The sequence below is a fragment of the Schistocerca nitens genome, chromosome 5 (assembly GCF_023898315.1).
Source record: "Schistocerca nitens isolate TAMUIC-IGC-003100 chromosome 5, iqSchNite1.1, whole genome shotgun sequence".
Lineage (NCBI taxonomy): Eukaryota > Metazoa > Arthropoda > Insecta > Orthoptera > Acrididae > Schistocerca > Schistocerca nitens.
In genome coordinates, this window is record NC_064618.1 from 255,914,376 (window position 1) to 255,933,416 (window position 19,041).

Below are 19,041 nucleotides of genomic sequence, written 5' to 3' on the forward strand. Positions count from 1 at the left end.
GTAACTTGAATTGTCAAACACCTGTGTATTTATCTCGTTATACTCTGAACCTGCGGATTGAATGTAGTGAAAGAAGGTTTCCCTGCACTATAAGACTATTGATCAAGTGATATTTTTGCTCAACGGCTGAGGATTTGTATTGTTCAGGTGATATTTTTTGCCCGCTGTTTGCGGGGCAGTACACTGTCTCGCAGTCAGGATATCCACTGCTGTTGGGTTTCTGACGAGAAAACAGGTTCTACCACTAGTACATCACTGCATCGTGGACGTAACTGCGAGTTAGTGACCTCGCTCACGGGAACGAGTTTTACCGAGGATGCGGTTAATACAGCGGCCCTGGTCATCGCCCCACCTGGTATGCTGATGAGGCTATGTCCATAACCAGCTTCGTAGGCTCGGCACTGGTTGTCGAAATTTTCCTCACTTGCTCCCACTTTTCTCAGGACGAACACCTTCCGTTCGTTGGTGATCAGCTTGATCTCGATTTTCGGAACCATCCGGAATTGAACAGTTTGCAATACAAAAGAAAAATTTGTCTCTGAAGTAGCATTCTGAACATGTAGTACATGCATTAAAGCACAATAAGGATGATCACGCAGCAGTTCGGCCGTCGGTTTGTCACCGATAGGCATTGTAAGATAAGTAGTAAGGAATAATAATTTAGTATCTTCTCTTGCATACAAGTCACGACGTTTGGACATCTGAGCCCTGAAAGTGCGTACAGACTGTTCGACTTCGCCGTTCGACTGAAGAGGAAACGGAGCAGTTCTGATAAGGCAAATGCCGTTTTGTTGACAGATTCTGGGAAATTTCTCTGCCGATAGCTGGGGAACATTGACGGTTTGAGGTAATCCTTCGGGACAGAAAGCAGGCGTAAATCCTCTGTCAGAGCTGACGCTGCTTGTTGAATTAATTCGGCTTACAAAAGGATGTCTACTGAAGCCGTCGACGATAGTTAACCATTGTACGTTCCAACAAGGTTCAGCAAAATCTTTACGACTCTGTTGCTAAAGGCCTCCTAGTCGCGTCCAAATGAAAAATTATGGTCTCGGCGTTGTCTGTTTTCCGAGCAAGCGTGACAGTGCGAAGTCAGCGTTTCAACATGCTTGTCTCTTCCTTGTTACGTGTTTTATGTTGGGGCGCTAGTTGTTTTGTTTTGACCATACCCCTGTGTCATCTACGCAAATAGTATGCTGTAATGCCTTAGGACTCTAGTTAATTCATTCATCGTCTGTAACAACATTATATCATCTATGTAAATAAAAATCATATTTGGAAGGTGACTATCAACAACCATCAAGGAATGTATAAAATGCATGTTTCTTCACCAGCTGCATTTATTTTAAATACAGATATCAGAAATGTAATGTGGTGGCTTTAACCATTTCAACCCTTATCCATGAAGATGGTCCATGACAGAAACCGGTTGATATTTGGGTTTAAAACAAAAGCAACTAATGATTAAACATGCATTTTATACAAAATGAAAGTCAATTGCCGCATGTAAAAAGCTTATCACCTGAGAACGGGTCAATAGATTTGGATGATTTTTTTTAAACTGTGTGTGTGAATATCAGGACGAGGTTTGAACGAAAGAAGATTTTTAGAAAGTCTGCCGGAAAAGTCGGGATTTTGGGTGGTACTTGCATATGAAAATCTCAGTGAAAGAAATGTGACGGTCGGTTTGATAGTTCTGCTATCTCATGTTTTCATGACAAAATCTGATGTTCAGTTTGACAGTTGTGTTTTTACAAGAACAACAATATCCTCACCGAGTATTAATATTTTGCGAAAAAGAGTATAACTGAAAGACGTTATTTTGGTGTGCTGTCGTTAGTGCTTATGTCTTTGGCGTGTTCGAGGATAGAATTGATCCCATTTCGTGTTGATTCGGTGTGTTGCAAGAATTCAGTTGATTTCATTTCCTGGTTCATTTCTCTGGAAAAAATGCACCAGTGAGGCGTCGCAATATTATTCGGCTAACGTGAAACGCAAGCCAATGACATGATCGTCGTAACAATGAGACTGAGCGTTTGGAGGCGAATTGAATAAGAATTTTTCAGACGCTATCCAATATGACTTGGGAACAGCAAATACACTCGGGTTCGACTCGCTCAATGAAGCTTATAGAAAAAATAATTAGGAACGTCGACAAAACAGAGGACCAAACGTGATAGTACGAACTGAAAGTTTAGCGTTCAGATACGATTCCATAGTCAGTTACGCCGTGGATGCATTGGTCGACTTCGGAACAATAAACAATGTTTGTCAACACTGCAATACTTTGAGGTTTGAACATGAACCACAAGGATTCTGTTGTGAGACCTGAACGCTCAAATTACGACCGACACCGCCATTTCAGCTACTGGCACCATTGCTTTCTGCTCAAGAACTTCGATCCAAGCATTTCTTGCGCAATCTGAATACACAAAAGTACAACAGTTCTTTCCAGATTACATAATTTGGGGCGAATATTATCGAAGAACGAGGTTTTAACCCAACTTTTAAGGTAAATTCTTTTTAGACTGCATCACAAAAACAAACACCAATGTTTCACAAGTTATAAAGAAGGGGAATGAGGATATGGATACAGAGATGATGGACAAGGAGTGTTATTCAGAGAGTGTGGGATAAGATATCTACAGGGAGCGGGAGAAAGTGATGCACAGCGACAGCGGGAGAGGAGGAGATGGACAAAGCGAGGGGGGAGGAGGAAAGGACTACAGGCAGGAACAGAGGAGATTAGGATGTACAGGGTGAGTCACTAACTATTGCCACCAAGAAGAACTCCGAAAATATGATAGGAACTGAAACGTCTCTGGGACAAAAGTTGCATGCGACAACGGGGGCCATTTTATGACGTTGGTTTTTTGTTGCCAGGTGGGGTCGCTTCAGAGATATGAAGGTCAACTTTGTTTTTCTAAATGGGATGCTATAGTTTGGTACTTATATTCTGATAGCGGCTATCGAGAAAAATCCAGTGATGTGTAACAGTAAGCTCTTTGAGGGTCAAAAAAGGTCACAAAGGTGTCATGAACGTCCATGTATAGAAGGTATTCGAAGTGATGACCATTGGTATCAATACAGGGTTCCGTGTGCCAACCTTCCATTACAAAAATGCGGCAATAACATATGGAGACGCGTTGATTGCTGGTACTTAGTATTACTGGTTTGCTCTGACAGTAATGTATAAGATAAGTTTGACCAAGCAAGAAATCCCTCAATTAAGATTGTTTACATTCCCGAGTTCATCTGAAATGAATGTTTCTACGACGGAAACCATGCAATGGTGCCGTGATTTTAGCTGTTTTTAGAGTGCTTCATACATAATAACAAATTTTGACAAGACCTGTGAACCGGTAGCAAGCATGAAACTGGCTGCGGTAAGGTGCTGAAACAAAAGCCAAACGTTTGGCCGTACCGTCATTATAAAATAGACGAACTGAACAATACGCTGAGGTGGGAAAAGTTACGGGACAGTGATATTGGCATATAGATATGGCGATAAAAAAGCGAACACGAGGTATAAAAGGGCAGTGCATTGACGTAGCAGTCATCTGTACAAAGATGGAAATGGAAATGATCGTATGCCGTCAGTGGCCGGGAGTTCCCAGACGGGAAGTTCGGCCGCCAAGTGCAGGTCTTATTGAGTGCGGCGCCACATTGGGCGACTTGCGCGTCGACACTGTGGACGGAAGGATAATGAGGACAGCACAACACCAAATCCCTGAGGGGAGAATTTTGTTGTTGTTGTTGTATTTGGTCGTTGCGGACGTGACATTCAAGTTCGTTTGTTGATCCTTCCACTCGGTTTGTTTATTACAGAGGCCAATCAGCTCCCTGGCCGAACACGCTGAGCTACCGTGCCGGCTTTTTCTTTCGTTCGTTGCAACTGCTCGTGGCGGACGCCGTAAGACACCCTTTTAAGTTCGTCGTTGGTCAGTTTTTTTTTTCTTTTTTTTTTTTTTGTGTGTGTTACAGAAAGCAGCTAACCCACCGGCCGAACACGCTGAGCTACCGAAATTTGTGCTACGGCCAGTTTATTCTTACGATGAACGGATTATAGTAGTATGCGCTCAGTAGCTATTGGGGCGGACTGTACTCAGATGATTCATGTGAAATGATTCCCGACTTCAGTGTGGCCACACGAGCGGAATTAACAGACTTTTGAGCTAGACGCTTGACACATTCCCTTTCGCATATCATTAAGGAATTCTGTATTCCGATACCCACAGCGTCAAGAGTTTGCCGAGAATAGCAAGTTTCAGGCAATACCGCTTACCATGGACAGCGCAGCTGCCGACAACCTTAACGACCGAGAGCAGTGGCGTTTCCGTAGAGCTGTTTCTGCTAACAGACAATCAACATTGCGTGAAATAACCGCGGAAATCAATGTGGGACGTATGATCTAAGTATCTGTTAGGACATTGCAGCGAGATTTCGCGTTCATGGGTAATATTAGTAGACGACCGACGTGAACACCTTTGCCAATAGCACGACATCGCCTTTAGCGTCTCTCCTGGCTTCGTGACCACATTTGTTGGATCCTAGGCGACAGGAAAACCGTCACCTCGTAAGATGGGACCAAATTCAGTTGGTAAGCGCTACTGGTACAGTTCGAGTGCGGCGCAGACCAAAGTTTTTAACAAGGCGCTGTGCAAGGTTGTGATGGCTCCATAGCGGTGTGAGCTGTGTTTACATACGAGGGCGGTTCAGAAAGTAACCTCCGATTGGTCACAGTGCGGGTTGTGGGGGGAGTAGCGACGCCATCTGTGCGTTCACGCACTCAACAGGTCAGTCGGCATCAAGCCGTGGTCGAGTGAACGTCGTACCTGCGCTAGTTTAGTTTTTGTGGCAGTTTGAAATGTGTGCTGCAATAGAAAACCCCGCCAAATGTGAAGTGCGTGCTGTCATAAGGTTTTTTACAGCCAAAGGATATTCTGCAGCAGCTATTCATCGTGAGCTTTGTGCCGTGTACGGACCAAGAGTTATGAGTGAAGGAGTTGTCCGTGAATGGGTACGTTTATTTAAAAGTGGACGAGAAAACGTTCATGATGAAGAGAGGAGTGGTAGACCATCATTGGTGACTGACGAACTCGTTCAGACAGTTGATGCAAAAGTTCATGAAAATCGACGTTTCTCAATGTCAGAGTTGTCTACTGGTTTTCCACAGATTTCTAAGACTCTCTTGTACGAGATAGTGACAGCAAGATTGGGTTACCGTAAGTTCTGTGCACGATGGGTGCCCAAAATTCTTACCGACCACCACAAAACTCAAAGAATGGCCTCTGCATTAGACTTTCTGTCACGTTATGAGGACGAAGGAGAACCATTGTTAAACAGAATCGTGACCGGTGACGAAACCTGGATTAAGTACGTGAACCCTGAGACAAAAGAACAATCAAAGATGTGGGCACATTCAAATTCGCCTACCAAACCAAGAAAAGCCTCGCAAGATTTTTCTACCAGAAAACTGATGGCAACGGTGTTTTGGGAAGCCAAAGGGGTGTTGTTGGTTGAATTCATGGAACGTGGTACGACCATTAATCAAGACGTGTACTGTGAAACAATAAAAAAGTTACGACGGGCTATACAGAACAAACGCCATGGTATGCTGACTTCCGGTATCGTTTTTTTGCACGATAACGCCCATCCTCACTCTGCTCGCAGAACAACGGCCCTTCTTGAGTCCTTCAAGTGGGACGTTATCAACCATCCACCTTACAGCCCAGACCTGGCGCCAAGTGATTATCACCTCTTCATGCATTTGAAGAAATGGCTCGGGTCACAGCGGTTTGATGACGACGAAGAGGTCAAAGATGCGGTCACAGGCTGGCTCCAGGCACAAGCGGGTGATTTTTATGCAGAAGGAATTTCAAAGCTTGTGAAGAGATACGATAAGTGCCTCAATCGCTATGGAGATTATGTAGAAAAATAGTGCAAAGATGTAGTTGTAAGATGTATATATTAAAATATTTTTATTTAACTTGGTGTATTTTTTTAAATCAACCGGAGGTTACTTTCTGAACGGCCCTCGTACAATGGACTGGGTGCTCTGGTCCAACTTAGCCGATCACTACTGTTAACAGCTACGTTCGGCTACTTCATGGAATTCATGTTCCCCAACGAGGACGGGACTTTTATGGATGACTACGCACCGTGCCACCGGGCCACAGTTGCTCGCGACTGGTTTGAAGGACATCCTGGACAGTTCGAGTGAATGATTTGGCCACTCACATCGCCCGACATGAATGCCATCAAACATTTATAACACTTTTGCATTTACGGACGGCAGCAGATGCAGCCTGCTGCACTAGGCTGGGGAAAGTAGCTCCGACAGGATATTAGGAGACGTCTCATGAGTTTTGTCACCCCAGTGTATGAGCCATCATAAGGAAGATGCTGCAAGCTATTAAGTATTTAAAGAAATTTTAATATTTCGCGCAATAAGTTTTGAATATCATAAACGATAAGAGAATTAACTGTAACAAAATTTAAACAGTGAAATCACTCACAATATTAAATTTCAATTCAAGGACATGGAACAAATACTTTGATATTTAATGAGATATTGAAATATGGCGACCAGCTGAACTTACCCCAGACATCACCAGATACATAAGATTACACTAAAACACACACAGATTTAAAATTGACCACTTGTAAGGACAAATTTTTCAGTAGTTAACCTCTAACCAATTTCAGCAGAAGTGCCTTTAAAAGGGCACTATTTAACAAATGAATTTCTTGTTAGTAAGCAAATACAGAAATAAGACTTCCAAGAAGCAATCAACATTAAAATCTTAATTTTGTTTTCCTTTCGCAAATAGGCTTAAAATATTTCGGTGTTGTAGCTGTATTATGGAATCATGATGCACATTGCTGAACTTGAATTAGAATAACAGTCGTTGCCCAAAGCCACACAGCGTCCCACTCGAGAAACCTAATTTAATATCATTACCGAAGCCTCCCCCCCCCCCCCTGCCCACTACCCACCACCCCATTAAGCATGGACCTTGCCGTTGGTGGGCGGCTTGCGGACACCAGCGACACAGATAGCCATACAATAGGTGTAACCACAACGGAGTATCTGTTAAGAGGCCAGACAAACGTGTGGTTCCTGAAGAGGGGCAGCAGTCTTTTCAGTAGTTGCAGGGGCAACAGTCTGGATGAGTGACTGGTCTGGCCTCGTAACATTAACGAAAACGGCCTTACTGTGCTGGTACTGCGAATGGCTGAAAGCAAGGGACACTAAAGCTGTAATTTTTCCCGAGGGCATTCATGGTTAAATGATGAGGTCGTCCTCTTGGGTAGAATATTCCGGAGGTAAAATAGTCCCCCATTCGGATCTCCGGGCGGGGATTACTCAGGAGGACGCCGTTATCGGGAGAAAGAAAACTGGCGTTCAGCGCATCGGAGCGTGGAATGTCAGATCCCTTAATCAGGCAGGTAGGTTAGAAAATTTAAAAAGGGAAATGGATAGATTAAAATTACATATAGTGGGAATTAGTGAATTTCGGTGGCAGGAGGAAGAAGACTTCTGGTCAGGTCAATACAGGGTTATAATTACAAAATCAAATAGGGATAATGCAGGAGTAGGTTTAGCATTATTGTAGCCAAGATAAAACGAAGCACTCGCCTACGACAGTAGTACAAGTTTATATGGCAAATAGCTCCGCAGATGATGAAGAGATTGATGAAATGTATGTAGGAAAAGGAAGAGATGGAAAATTAGTGGCTGAATATGGAATGGGGATAAGGACTGAAAGACGGAGCCACCTGGTAGAATTTTGCACAGAGCATAACGCAATCATAGCAACACTTGGTTCAAGAATCATAAAATAAAGTTGTTTACATGCAAGAGTCACGGATATACTGCAAGGTTTCAGATAGATTATATAATAGTAAGACAGAGATTTAGGAACCAGGTTTTAAATTGTAAGACATTTCCAGGGGCAAATGTGGACTCTGATCACAATCAATTGGTTATGAACTATAGATTAAAACTGAAGAAACTGCTAAAAGGTGGGAATTTAAGGAGATGGGACCTGGATAAACTGATCGAACGAGAGGATGTAGAGAGTTTCAGGGAGAGTATTAGGGAACAATTGACAAGAATGGGGGAAAGAAACACAGCAGAGGAAGAATGGGTAGCTTTGAGATATGAAGTAGTGAAGGCAGCAGAGGATCAAGTAGGTAAAAAGACGAGGGCTAGTAGAAATCCTTGGGTAACAGAAGAAAAATTGAACTGAATTGATGAAAGGAGAAAATATAAAAATGCATTAACTGAAGCAGCCAAAAAGGCATACAAACTTCTGAAAAAATGAGGTGGACAGTAAGTGCAAAATGGTTAAGTAGGGATGGCTAGAGGACAAATGTAAGGATCTAGAGACATATATCACTAGGGGTAAGATAGATGCTGCCTACAGGAAAATTAAGGAGACCTTTGGAGAAAATACAACCACTTGTATGAATGAAATGATAATTAAATAGACACCCTAGCTGCAAGCAGCCGTTGATACACTTCATTGGGGACATGTTGAAAATGTGTGCCCCGACCGGGACTCGAACCCGGCACACATTTTCAACATGTCCCCAATGAAGTGTATCAACGCCTGCTTGCAGCTAGGGTGTCTATTTAATTATCATTTCATTTCTAGCAAAGCTGCATGGTCATCGACGGTAACTGTTCTTTCGGGAACAGATACTACCGTCATATATACTTGTATGAATATCAAGAGCTCAGATGGAAACCCAGATCTCAGCAAAGAAGGGAAAGCAGAAAGGTGGAAGGAGTATATAAAGGGTCTATACAAGTGTGATGCACCTGAGGTCAATATTATGGAAATGTAAGAGAATGTAGATGAAGATGAAATGGGTGATATGATACTGCGTGAAGCGTTTGACAGAGCACTGAAGGACCAAAGTCCAAACAAGATCCCAGGAGTAGACTACATTCCATTAGAACTACTGATGAGAGCCAGCCCTGACAAAACTCTATCATCTGGTGAGCAAGATGTATGAGACAGCCGAAATACCCCCAGACTTCATGAAGAATATAATAATTCCAATCCGAAAGAAAGCAGGTGTTGACAGGTGTGAAAATTACCGAACTATCAGTTTAAAAAGCCATGGCTGCAAAAAGCTAATACGAATTCTTTAAAGACGAATTAAAAAGCTGGTAGAAGTCGACCCCGGGGAGGATCAGTTTGGATTACATTGAAATGCTGGAACACTTGTGGCAATACTGACCCTACACCTTATCTTAGATTAAGGGAAGTCAGACATATGTTTCTAGCATTTGTATACATAAAGAAGGCTTTTGACAATGTTGATTGGAATACTCTCTTTCAAATTCTGAAGGTGGCAGGGATCAAATACATGGAGCCAATGACTATATACAATTTGTATAAGACGAGATGGCAGTTTTAAGAGTCGAGGACATGAAAGGGAAGCAGTGGTTGGGAAGGATGTGAGACAGGGTTGTAACCCATCTGTATACTGAGCAAGCAGTAAAGGAAACAAAAGAAAATTTCGGAGTAGTAATGAAAATCTATGGAGAAAAAATAAAATTTTTTAGCTTCGCCTATGATATTGTAATTCTGCCAAAGAGAGCAAAGGACCTGGAAGAGCAGTTGAACGGAATAGATAGTGTCTTGAAAGGAGGATATAAGATGAACATCAACAAAATCAATACAAGGATAATGGAATATAGTACAATTAAATCGGGTGACGCTGAGGGAACTAGATTAGGAAATGAGACACATAACTTTGTAAATGAGTTTTGCTATTTGGGGAGCAAAATAACTGGTGTTGGTCGAAGTAGAGAGGATATAAAATGTAGACCGGCAATGGCAAGGAAAGCTTTTCTGATGAAGAGAAATTTGTTAACATCGAGTATAGATTTATGTGTCAGGAAGTCGTTTCTGAAAGTATTTGTATGGAGTGTAGCCATGTATGGAAGTGAAAAATGGACGATAAACAGTTTAGACAAGAAGAGAATTGAGGCTTTCGAAATGTGGTGCTACAGAAGAAAGCTGAAGATTAGATGGGTAGATCACGTAACTAATGATTAGGTATTGAATGGAATTGGAGAGAAGAGAAATTTGTGGCACACCTTGACTGGAGAAGGGAACGGTTGGTAGGACATGTTCTGAGGCATCAAGGAATCATTAATTTAGTACTGGAGGCCAGTGTGGAGGGTAAGAATCGTAGAGGGAGACCACTAAGTAGATTCAGAAGGATGTAGGTTGCAGTAGATACTGGGAGGTTGAAAAGCGTGCACAGGATAGAGTAGCATGGAGAGCTGCAACAAACCAGACTCTGAACTGAAGACCACGACAACAACACCAAAGCCTCGCTAAGAGAACACGAGTTTTGCAGGTGACAACCAACACTTAAATCGCACGTAAGGAACATATCAACATTACGATAGTGGGAACTGGCGACAACTTTAATTAAGGTCTAGTACGTGGTTCAGCACCTCGGTTATCAACCTTTGGCTGACTTATATGCAGTGGCGAAAAATGAAAATCACAAGGAGGGAGTTTTTAGACATTTACGAATGTTGGTAGGCTTGGTGCTACATCTCAAAGATGATGTTTACTCAGATATCACGCAAGTCGCGTAGGAGTGGCACTGGTTACGCCACTATGACGATGCAAATACGGTTTGCTTTCAACACTCCCTGCAACGGTCGTGAGGATTGGTTGCCTTTGAGATTGGACGCGGTGAGTTGAAGTTATTCAAGAATGCCTTCTTCATCTACATCTACATCTACTCCGCAATCCACCATACGGTGCGTGGCGGAGGGTACCTCGTACCACAACTAGCATCTTCTCTCCCTGTTCCACTCCCAAGCATAACGAGGGAAAAAATGACTGCCTACATACCTCTGTACGAGCCCATCTCTCTTATCTTATCTTTGTGGTCTTTCCACGAAATGTAAGTTGGCGGCAGTAAAATTGTACTGCAGTCAGCCTCAAATGCTGCTTCTCTAAATTTCCTCAGTAGCGAGTCACGAAAAGAACGCCTCCTTTCCTCTAGAGACTCCCACCCGAGTTCCTGAAACATTTCCGTAACACTCGCGTGATGACCTACCAGTAACCAATCTAGCAGCCCGCCTCTGAATTGCTTCTATGTCCTCCCTCAATCCGACCTGATAGGGATCCCAAATTCTCGAGCAGTATTCAAGAACAGGTCGTATTAGTGTTTTATAACATGAACCACATCTTCCCAAAATTCTACCAATGAACCGAAGACGACTATCCGCCTTCCCCACAACTGCCATCACATGCTTGTCCCACTTCATATCGCTCTGCGATGTTACGCCCAAATATTTAATCGACGTGACTGTGTCAAACGCTACACTACTAATGGAGTATCCAAACGTTACAGGATTCTTTTTCCTATTCATCTGCATTAATTTACATTTATCTGTATTTAGAGTTAGCTGCCATTCTTTACACCAATCACAAATCCTATCCAAGTCATCTTGTATCCTCCTACAGTCACTCAACGTCGACACCTTCACGTACACCACAGCATCATCAGCAAACAGCCACACATTGCTATCTACCCTATTCAAAAGATCATTTATGTAGATAGAAAACAACAGCGGACCTACCACACTTTCTTGGGGCACTCCAGATGATACCCTCACCTCCGATGAACACTCACCATCGAGGACAACGTACTGGGTTCTATTACTTAAGAAGTCTTCGAGCAACTCACATACTTGGGAACCAATCCCATTTGCTCGTACCTTAGTTAGGAGTCTGCAGTGGCGCACTACCTTTAAGGCGACCAAGACACCATTGTCGTGACCTGACTGAGTTTGAACGAGGTCATGTAGTAGGACAATTAGAAGCTTGATGTTCTTTCTGCGGTACTGCAGAAAGACTTGGCAGGAATGTGGCCACTGTACATGGCGGCTGGAAGCGTTAGTCGTGAGAATGTACAGTCGAAAGAAGACTGGGGTCTGGACAGTCGCGGGGCATTATCGAGACGGAGGACCATCTTTGGACTCGGTTGCGTTGTACTGCATCTGCAGCAGCAATCTGAGCAGCAGTTAGCACCACAGTGACACAATAATCTGCTACAAATCGGTTACTTCAATCACAGCTCCGAGTCAGACGCTCTGTAGCGTGCATTGCACTGACCCAAAACCAGCGCCATGTGGGACTTCAGTGGTGTCAAGCGAGAGCTCATTGGAAGGCAAGGTGGAGATCTGTTTTTTGATGAAAGGTGGTTCTGCCTCTGTGCCAGTGATGGTCGTGTATTGGTTAGAAAGAGGCCAGAAGAGCACGTGCAAGCAACTTTTTGCGGTTTAGGCACACTGGAGCTACACCTGGAGTTATGTTCTGGGGTGTACTCTCGTGGTTATCCCATGCACCGTGACTTTCAAACTGTACGTCAGTCTGGTGATTCGGCTTGTTGTGCTGCCAGTCATAAACAGCATTCGAGGGAGTGTTTTCCAACTTGATAATGCTCGCCCACTTACCACTGTAGTAACCCAACATGTTCTATAGAGCATCGGCATGTTGCCTTGGCGTGCTCGAACACTAGATGTATCTCCAGTGGAGCACATAAGGGAATCATCAGACGACAACTCTGGTATTATCCACAAACAGCATTAAACGTCCCTGTATTGACCGACAAAGTGCGACAGACATGGAACTCTGTCCCACAAACTGACATCCAGCACGTGTACAACACAATGCATACATATTTGCATGCTTGTGTTCAACGTTCCGGCGGTTACACCAGAACGGACATTTCACAATTGCTATGGCTTAACTCGCACTTATATTAACCTGTGACCTTGCAATGTTAATCGCTTAATATCCGGAAATTCATTACTCAACATTAATTATTTTTTGCTGATGCGATATTTTTGTCAGTGTATGTCCGAACAGTTTTCTTGGTGGCTCGGTCGTGGACATTATAACTAGCAGGAGGCAGGACAGCATATTGGCTACCCTTATCATGTGCCCAAAGTTTTTGAAAAAGAGTATGTCACCAACTTTTAACGAGATTCGATGCCTTCACCTGTAATATCTTTTGCAGCCTCCTTCTGTTGTGTAAGGCGAATATCTGTTAACTCTTCAATTTTCTTTAATAAAGTAAGGGTCAAGATCCTGATCTACAACGAATCACATACAGGTGAATTAATAACAAACGTAAACATGAACGTGATCTCCAATGGGTTTCGCGAAATAAATAAAGGCAATATTAATCCATTTGACAGTATACTCTCACTTTGCTTGAGACAGAGCGCGATTAATAATAACGGTCAGTCCACATTACGATTACCTCATTCAGTAAAAGATTTCTGCGGGTAATAAGATGTGGTGGTGATAAGAAAAACTGCATTATTAAAGTAAAATTTCTTGAACATTGTCGTTTACTAGAACCTTGAGTGACCCAAATACAGAAAATTTTTTGGTGGGTGATGAACGGTAACTCCAGTTGTCAGTGCTTTATTCGGAACCAGTAAAAAAAAAGAGAGGTGTATGTATCAACCACAAAAAAGTACAGAGTGGGACAAAAACGGAAACATCAAAAAAACACAGCACATTTACATGCCTAATACGATGTAGAGAAACAGATGGCACTCAAAACAACTTTAAGTCGTCGGGGAATGGATAAATACAGATACTGTGAGCTTTTCAAGGAATCTTATACCATTGTCCCTGTAAAATAGTGAGCAGAGCAGGTAATGATGATGAAGTTGGATAGCCATCACGCTCCCTTCTCTCCAAAGCCGACCACAAAAGCCCCATAATATTAAGTTGCGGTGATCTTCCGAGAGGAAAGAACGGCCGGCCGCTGTGGTCGAGCGGTTCTAGGGGCTTCAGCCTGGAACCGCGCGACCGCTACGGTCGCAGGTTCGAATCCTGCCTCGGGCATGGGTGTGTGTGATGTCCTTAGGTTAGTTTGGTTTAAGTAGTTCTAAGTTCTAGGGGATTGATGACCTCAGATGTTAAGTCCCATAGTGCCCACAGCCATTTGAACCAATGAAAGTGCGCGGGTCTGCTAAGGTGCTCAGCTCTATACCACACCCCGACATCCTTATACACGTCTATGATCCAATAAATGGAGGATCCACTTATATTAAACTCCCGGAGGATGTTAAGAAGAAGCGTGCATGCATTAATATCGAAAACAGAAACGATCAAGCTTGTTTTGCATGGTCAGTCCTGTCTTGTGAGAGAAAGTATGATCGAAGGCATCATCCTGAGCCTCCGAGCAGTTACGAAGTCCGTCGTATTAGAACATATTATAACTCTGATGGTATAGAGTTCCCTATAAAGTTCCAGGACATACATAAGTTTGAGGCGCAGAATACCTGAATTCCGGTTCACGTTTATGGCCTGGAGAAGAAGTAGAAGAATAACAAGTCAGATGAGCATGACAAGCACACATTAGTCTGCTCCCTCCATTTCTCAAAATTTTCCGGCGAGCATGAGCTGCAAGTAAACATGCTGCTCTTCTCTTGAGGTGATAATTATCAGTATGTCTGGATCAAAAGCATGTCCCCACTCGTTTACAGCCAATTGAATAGCTGTAATTGTAAAAAACATATTTGTTTAAGGTGTCTGAATTATTTTCCATCAGAAGAGTTATTAGGGATACATCTATTACATTGTGCTTCCATGGACCCAGTACGCGTGATTATGCCCACTGAGGAAAATAACTTCATTAAATTTCAAAATGGTCACCACCACCAGCGATGTCCTTTTGTATTGTATGCCGAATTTGAATGTCTGTTGGCTCCTATGACTCGTTGTGAAGGGAAACCCTTACACTCACATACAACCTTCACATAAAAACACGTACCTTACGTGGATATGACCTCTATCTGTCTTATGTAGGGAACGATCCTACCGTTTGGCTCCTCACTGAGCTTGAAAAACTTCCATGGGAAGTTGATAAGCTCTACGGTACCAACAATCCCATGACCAAATCAAAGGAAGATGATGAAATGTATGAAAAAGCGTTTAATTGTCTTGTTTGTGGGCTAGCCTTAGATAGATAAGCGGAAATTCCTCGTAGGGATGCTCAAAATAATGGGGCGCAGCATCGAACTTTTGACTGATGCTGCAATGCCTCTATTTTCTGAGCGAGGTATCCGTGGGGGTCTTTGTCAATATGTTCACAGGCATGCAAAGGCAAAAACCCATGGATGGGTGTCAAGTTTAAGGCATCCCTTGATTCGAGTTACACTATGTATTTAGATGTGACCAAGTTAAACGGGCACGCTATGATGTAGCCACTGCCGGTTGGTGGGATTCAATGGGTGCCCGAAAACGAATCGAAGGAATTATATGACCAAATAATGGGTCTTGCGACCGATAGTGATGTAGGGTATATGCTGGAGGCAGACATTTCATATCCTAATAATTTGCATGGAGAAAGAAGCGACTTGCCATTGTGTCAAAAGCAACAAATACTGCAAGAAACCCCCATCTCTAAACTGTTGGCCACTGTTGGAGATAAGCAGAGGTATATTATTCATTATCGTAACCTCCAGCAGTGTCTCAGGTTAGGCATGAGGCTTGTTAGAATCACCTGGGCAATCTTCTTCAAGCAATCCCCCTGGTTGAAGGACTATACTGAACTAAATACCGAAAAGAGGGCGATCGCGAGTAATGATTTTGAAAAAGATTTTTATAAATTAATAAATATTTTCATTTTTGGGAATACTACGCAGAATGTATGAAATGAACGCGATAATTTGACTAGAACCGCATGAGAAGGGCGTTATGACGTGCGAAATTGTAATGCCAGGCCAAATTTTAAGTGTGCACCATCTTCAATGTAAACTTTGTTGCTTTGGAGATGTCAAAGACAGCAGCAGAGTTTATGAAGCCTATTTATTTGGGGATGTGCATACTGGATATCTCCAAATTCTACATGTACCACTTCCCCATGAGTTTGCGAAACCTCGTTTCGTAGAAGCAAAGTTGCTTTGTATGCATACAGACAGCTTTATCTATCGGATCAAGAACTGCGATCCATATGAAGTAATTAGGTGCAACTGTGAAGAATTCGAAACGTCTTCTTATGAGGCCGATAATCCTTATGGTGTTGTTCCTCGAAACAAGAAGGTTATCGGTCTCATGAAAGATGAGGTGAATGGTTTACCGATTGTAGAGTTTGTTGGATTGAGGTCCAAAATGTATGCATATCGTACAATAGACAGGGGCACACAGGGGCGGGCAAAGGGTGTTAGATGTGCGGTATCTCGAGCTCTTACGGTTGAAGACTATTTGCGGTGCCTGTATGGTCGCAGCATTCAAGGCGCTCATCCACACATGGTTCAGCAACTAGCATTCGATCGCAATGTCAAGAGGTGTACACTGTGCTGCAGTCTAAAGTCGGATTGTCTCCTCACGACGATAAAAGACTCATTTGTGAGGATGGGGTGGAAACCCTCCCATACTCACACTATTTACTTGAAACAAAAGTCGGTGTTGGGGACTCTGGTTGATAGATAGAGAGGGAGTGAGCGTGTCAGTGGGGTGATGGAGGGTCTATGCAGCGAATAGTACGGCTCTTTTATTGTAGTGTAAATAACGAATGAGTGTGTTGTGTAGTGTGTATCAGTCTGCGTGTTTCCGTGTATATCTGCGTGTGCGAAGGAGTGTGGGAGCCCGTGTTACGTGTATGTCTGTGTAAGTATATATATTCATTAGTACAAATTAATTTGCCAAAGGGGGGGGGGGAACATAAGAAATACAAAAAGTCAAAAACTCTCAACAAAAAGTCTCTATGTAAATATTTTTCAGCGTCGTTAGTAGTTAATGTGTCAAGAAAAACCAAGTTTTCGCACTTCATATGTGCGTGTATGTGTGTGAGTGGTTATAGATTAGATTTTAGTGTGTAAGTTTCACCTGCTGCTAGCCATCCAATCAGAACTAGTTTTAAGTATGTGAGTTCCACACAATTAAATTGTTTATATATTATGTTCACTTGTTTGTGGTAGTTTAGAGCCACCCACTTCAGAAATATATGGTCACTTGCTTGCGGTAGTGGAAAATGTTTAGAACCGCCAGCTTAAAAGAAATACGTTCGCCTTTACCCAAAAGTCTTTTCTGTTTCAGGTGGAACTTCACTATGGCATAATATGGGATAAACTTACTTGCTAAGGACGTAGGTGTCAAAAAGAAAAAAAAAGTATACAAGCATATTCAGGGAACAAAAAATTATTTATTTCTCAGGCAACTTAAAAATAATTTTACATTCTCATAGGCAGATACAACAGCACTTTTTTGATACATGTTCTTGAGTCGATGGATAGATGGACAGCCGTAGAATTCCAGGTCTTGAATAGAAGCAAATTTAAACATTCGACCCATCCATGAGATCTTGTCATTTCCCTTCACGTAAACGATGGTTTCCATGTGTTCGAATAATTTAAGCGCAGTCACCATATCTTTATAGGGTATGCCAGGATCATCCCAGTGAATTCCATGGTAGAAATGCGTTAACCACTTTGCACTCTTTCTTGTCTTAGAGCGCCTCACTTGCTGAAGGGTCTTGGTGATGCAATGTTTGCAGTGAATGTCTCTATTATTCCATAATCGTCTGTTTACGCTACAAATGCGTCATTTTTCAACATGAACTGTCTACGATCATCATCATAGAACCCCTGAGCATCCGCAATTATGTTGACTTCGTGACACGTCATCGTGAAGTGCTATAGGTGCAGAGCAGTACCTATTCATTTATACAGCTCACTGCACAACACCTGTCAGCGGACGGTAGTTGATTACATGGTTATGTAGATCTAAAGCATACACGGCAGTGTGTTCTGGGAAATTTGTCAATGATTCAAATTCAATTTGCACATCTATAGGTCCTGACTGTTTCGAGCAGTCTATTACGATGATCGCTGAAAGCTCTTGACCGAGTAGACACCCCCCCTCCCTGTCCTTAAGCAATTTCATAGTAAGAAGGGAAAAACCTTGCATACATGTCATACGCTAGACTGTATACATTTTCATTCCACTGCAAATTTAGATTGTCATGTGGATAGAATTCTGAATTCAGGTAGACTATGGCATTAGTTAACTTGTATTGAACATGGTGGAATCATTTGCTATATTGGCTCTTCTATCAGTCTGAAAAGCAAGTATGATGAATCTAGGTGTCTCTAGTTGGCTCGAGGTTTTAATAACCCATGTTTGTCTGCTCGCCGTTGGTAACAGTGGGTACTCGAAAATCTCCCATGATCGAAATGTCAGTGAATAAATGTACCTGAATTCAAGACTTTTAAAAGTTTCAAACGCTCCTCATTGGATACGCTGTTGTGAGGTATTTTCCATATTATCTTGCTGATTGTGATCATATTCTCCTCTTCAGGTCCTTGAATGTATGAGTTATGTTCCGTCGCATTCCGTACCAGAATGATTTCTTGTTTAGCTTTCACAATAATCGGTCTCATGTCCTCAAAGTATCCCATAAGCATTTTAGAGGTATGCTTGCAGTAAATCGTTTGTAATCTTCCACTGCTCTATCCTTTGGATCGTCTATGAATCCCCCTGCATTTTCTAAAACATACAAATCTGCTGGTGATGCCAAGATGTATGTTTTAAGGGCTGATGTTATGCCAACATTGCGTGTACGGACGATCTCAGCCCCATTGAGTTCATTGCGTATCTCATGGAGCAGGAATGCTAAGGCGTTACGTGTCAGCTTGGATCCCACTGTATCGCTGCCATCAGTGTTCTTGAATGTTCCCTCTAGATATATGAAACTCTTGCACGGAAGTGAGAGTGCGTCTTGGTGTTGGATGACAATCCTGATTTCATCGTTCTTGTTAACGTGGTTGAAGCATAAGGTTTGTGAGAGAAGTATTCCTGACGTATAATTCTCTCATCATACTCTACTGAACTAGTTATATGGACTGATGACGTCATTGCACGGCTTAAGACCAACTGATTTTATAAACTTGTAGCTCGCAGGTGTTATCACTTTGCTGTTCGGTGGTGAAGTGGCACACTGTGGATTGTGTGCACTTGTTTTACATACGCC